This window comes from Mandrillus leucophaeus, unplaced genomic scaffold, assembly GCF_000951045.1.
Source record: "Mandrillus leucophaeus isolate KB7577 unplaced genomic scaffold, Mleu.le_1.0 Scaffold559, whole genome shotgun sequence".
In the NCBI taxonomy this organism is placed as follows: domain Eukaryota; kingdom Metazoa; phylum Chordata; class Mammalia; order Primates; family Cercopithecidae; genus Mandrillus; species Mandrillus leucophaeus.
This window is the reverse complement of record NW_012106019.1, coordinates 742,172-747,314: the sequence shown is the minus strand read 5'-3', so window position 1 is coordinate 747,314 and position 5,143 is coordinate 742,172.

Below are 5,143 nucleotides of genomic sequence, written 5' to 3'. Positions count from 1 at the left end.
GATTGTACTGTTAAGTTAATGAAGTTATTTTGTTAAGTTATATAATTAAGTTATTTTGTCCATCGTCATCCAGTCTGATGCTATGCTTAGAGTATCACCAGACTGAAATAAGAATATAAGTTGTGAATTATTGGGCCATATAATGAGAAAGTTATACTTGATAATGGTGATTGGTGAATGCAATTTATACTTGCTAATGGTATGATTTTGGCTGAAGATGAAAATATATTTTCTTCAATTGCTATTTGTCAGATACATAGCAAATGTCTGTCAACTGAAAGACATGATGTAAATGGACAGGAAAAAGACAGAAAGAGCTATTTGACAGTATATATATTCTAATCCCAGAACAAAGGGTATGGGTTGCTGGATATTTTAAGATAATCTTTGACTAACATGATCTCTCGCTTCTGGGCCTTTGCGCATGTCTTTTTCTGGAAAATTGCCCTTACACTCTTCCCTTCACTCGATAATTCCTACTCATCTTTCAGTTATCAGTTCAATGTCGCTTTCTCTGCAGTACCAACCTAAGTCTGGATGAAGTGTCTCTCCTCTGGGCTCCCATAGGACCATATATACTTTTGCTATTATATTAGGTTGGTACAAAAGTAACTGTGGTTTTTAATATATGTAAAATTATATTGTAATTGCCTGTTTGTTTGTGTCCCCTACTAGATGATCACTCCACAAGGGCAGGAGCTGTATATGCCTTCCATTATACTCTAATACAGTACAGTAAATATCTAACGCAGCTTAAATAACATTTCTTGAATCAATGAATGAAAAATGACTATGAACAAATGAAAGAAAAAACCCTTCAAAGTAATAGCTGTCATTTACTGGATGTCTGTTAAATGACTGGGCTTTTATAGATGTTAATATTTAATCTTCGTAACAGTTCAGATGGGGCAATTGAGGTTCAAAGGACTCAACTTGGTCAAAGTGATAATGCTGAGATTTGAACCAGAATCTCTCTGGATCCAAAGCCTCTAATGTTTCCAACTGGTGATACTGCCTCTTTCATACCTTACATTTGTGTACGCTCCTGCAGGGCACAAAACATCATTATTCCTTATAACAGCTTTGTGAAGCCAGGTGCTATTTCCCATTTTATATCTAGTAAGTGGCAAAGCTATGACTTTCAAATTTGATATTCTGGTTCGAGGTGCATTCGCTTTCCGTGATAACACAGTTGTCTCATTCTAAAGGATTTAAAGGTATAGCCCTTAACAAAAATGCTGAGATGATAAAAATTTAGAAAATAAGAAGTTTTTGATTGATAGAAAACAGAAACAGTTCCAGATAGGTGTATTTTAGCAGGGCTAGAGTAAATTCCAAATTTTCTTTGTAACTTTTCCTTGAGAAAAGACAAATTAATCAAATTGGGAATAATTGCTGTTAATACTATCAAGTTCTTTCTTCTCTTTGACGTCTGATTATTTCATGGTCTCATATTACTACGAGCTTGGAATTGATAGAATCCCTACTGAAGAAACTATTGATGATGGGACAGCCTGAATCTTGGGTGAATTTCAGGCAGTTCGTTCCTACCAGTGGCCCTCCTTGTCTCAGTTTGTTTTTCAGTTACTTTGCTTATCCCACACCCCTCAAATTTTGGCTTGTGCTAGGAGGGAGCTTAGTGGGTTTGCCCTAGAGTTCATTGACTTTGGCCATCCTTGGCCTATGACTTGACTTTGCTCTTTATCCTCCTGCCAGAAATTACTTCTGTTGAGAGGTAAGGGTGTAGAGATGAGGTAGTGGGGAGTGTTGTATTTTTGACCAAAAGAGGCAGAGTGCTAGAACTAAGGAAAACAGTTCTCTACAACTTCTTCCTGAAAATGGGAGAGTCTCTCACACATGCAGGGGGAAAAAAAAAAATTAGTGTGAAAAGCAATTCAAATGTATTTTTGTAGTACTACCATAGTGTTTGGCAGCTGCTTTGACACATACGTCACTGAACTGTAGGGCAATGCAAATGTGGAATCTCAAAAAGGAAAGAGTTTTCTTTTTTTAATTTTCAAAAACATTTTTTAAAGCTTTGAAAGATTATAGTTTCTAAAACCACAATGAACTGAAGTTCTATTATAATCTTTTAAAACTGTTAGATTTAAATGCAAGACTTAAAATCAATTGCAAATTTGAAAATAAATTGCTCTAAAACAAATATTATTCAAATGTATATCTTGATTATTGGCTATTTTGTTCTGCACTGTGCTGTTCTGTAAATGTTTGATGAAGCCGTAGTTCATTATTTACTTTTCTTTGATCTCCCTGCCAGCTAAATATATTTGTGTTTCTGTTTTCCTTGTGACTTTGCATTTGTACTATCTGCCATTGGAATGTTGAATCTATGAGTCTGATTCTTTGTAGGGGAGAAAAAGAGAGTAATGTGGATAACCCAGGCCTAACTATGTTGTGGTTGAATAAAAGGAAATACCAGGCTAACTCTTTTTAAACTGAGGTATAGTTTATATAAAGTCTGTGCCTCTTAAACAACTTTTTAAAAAATTTTTCATTTTTTTTATTTTTTGCGTTGGGGGTCTCACTTTGTTGCCCAGGCTAGAGTGCACTGGTATGATCATAGCTTACTGCAGCCTTAACTTCTGGGCTCAAGTGATCCTTCCACCTCAGCCTCCGGAGCAGCTGGGACTACAAGTCTGAGACAATACACCTGGCTAATTTTCAAAAATTTTTGTAGAGATAGGGTCTTGCTATGTTGCCTAGGTTAGTCTCAAACTCCTGGCCTCAAGCAATCCTCCTGCCTTGGCCTCCCATAGTGTTGGGATTAGGGGTATGAGCCACTGCATATGGCCTTTTTGAAGAAACATTTTTTATTTTGAGATGGAGTTTCACTCTTGTCGCCCAGGCTGGAGTGCAGTAGCGTGATCTCGGCTCACCGCAACCTCTGCCTCCCAGATTCAAGCGATTCTCCTGCCTCAGCCACCTGAGTAGCTGGGACTACAGGCATGTGCCACTATGCCTGGCTAATTTTTGTATTTTTAGTGGAGATGGGGTTCCACCATGTTAGTCAGGCTGGTCTCGAACTCCTGACCTCAGGTGATCTGCCTGCCTTGGCCTCTCAAAGTGTTGGGATTACAGGCGTGAGCCACTGCGCCTGGCCAATGTTTGTTCAACAAACATTTTAAAGTATATATACATCCATCTTACCACCACCCAGATCAAAATACAGACCATTTTTGGTACCATCAGACTCTCAGGTGTGCTCTTTCTCTTAGGCATTACCTACTCCCAAGGATAACCACTAGTCTGATTTTCATCACCATCATTAGTTTGGTCAGGGCAACCTTTTTTTTTTTTTTTCTTAGACAGTGTCTTGCTCTGTCATCCAGGCTAGAGTGGCAGGATCACCCCTCACTGCAACCTGCAACCTCCGCCTCTCAGTCTCAAGCGATCCTCCAACCTTAGCCTCCTGAGTAGCTGAGACTACGTGTGCGCCACCAGTCTCAGCTAATTTTTTGCATTTTTTGTAGAGATGAGGGAGTCTCTCCATGTTGCCCAGGCTGGTCTTAAATTCCTGGGCTCAAGTGATCCGCCTGCCTTGGCCTCTCAAAGTGTTGGGATTATAAGTGTGTGCCATTACTTAGCCTGGGACAGCCATTTTTAGCAGTGCTTTTTACATAAAACATCATGAATGGGAGTGATTGATACAAAGTTTGAAGATTAGGAATAAGTTCCATCTTTTGTTGTGACATACATGACAGTTTTGATGTGTTTGCTACATCTCAAAGATAGACATTCCCAACTGGTTCCAGTGAGTCACACATTTGTTAGAGGGCAGCCTTTGACTGACCCTGCTAGTTGCCTATACAATACATATTCTCTTTTTCTTTCTTACTAAAGAGAACCATTATGTTTTTCAGGGCAGGCACGTACATAGATAAAATACTCACCTCCCCAGATTCCCTTACAAATAAAAGCAGTCATGTGACTGATTCTGGCTAATGAGATGAAAGGAAAAATATCTGGGAGAATAGTCCTTAAAAAAATCTTACAAGAATTAGACTTTACTTTTCTGCCTTTCTATGGAACATGGACATAGAGGACAAAGGTACATTCTCAATCTTGTATCCCTGAGGACAAAACAAAAACCAAAAACAAAAACAAAATGAAACAAAACAAAACAGACTGGAAAGATGACAGAGCAGGTAAAAAGAAGGAAATCATTTCCTTGATAACACTCTTGACAGGCTGCATCGGCTTTGGTCCACCTATTACGGAGTTTCTTGCTACATGAGAAAATTACTTTCTTGTTAAGCTGCTGTTTATAGGATTTTCTGTTACTTGCAGCTATTTGCATTTCTCTCATATATTTCCCAAATTTTGATTGGGACCATTAGAGACCATGGACGCTGAAAAGATCATGTTATTAAAACCAGTTTTCTCAACATCTCCAAGTCACTTTATCCTTGTTTTATATACTAACAACCCCTAAAGCACTAGTTGAAAAACATTTAGCGTCTATTCTTTCTTTGGACAGTTATTTACAACTACTTTAAGCTAGAATGATAATTGTTAACCTCCCTAAGTTCCCACACAATGATTTGTTTCTGAACGCTTCTCTTTTTCCAAAAGTACAGCATTTAATTTAATTTTCTTAATGAATAAAATTAGGTTTTTTTTTTAAGAGTTGATATTACCCTTTCCAAATGTCTCAGTTTGGATACTGTAAGAATAGAAATGGGAACCAGCTGTTTAACAATTTCCGTTCTCACAAATAATACTTATAAGTCTGTCATTGGATTAGGCTACAGGTCAAAGAATCAGAAGACTTTCTCATTTATTTGTTTTATATGTTTATGTTTGTCTCCCCTTCGCTATTGTTCCTCAGAGTCTAGAAAACTGAGTGGTACCTGGAAGATACTTATTTGTTGACTGATTGACTGAATGAATTACTTTACTAGTGTAAACAGTAACACAGTGGACTCCTTTGTATCAGTCAGTGTAAGTTAGGTGATGCTACAGTAACAAAGTACAAAGTCTTAGTGGCTTCAAACAACAGAAGTTGATTTCTCAATTACATAAAAAGGCCGGGTGTGGTGGCTCACGCCTGTAATCCCAGCACTTTGGGAGGCCGAGGCAGGTGGATCACGAGGTCAGGAGATCGAGACCATCCTGGCTAACA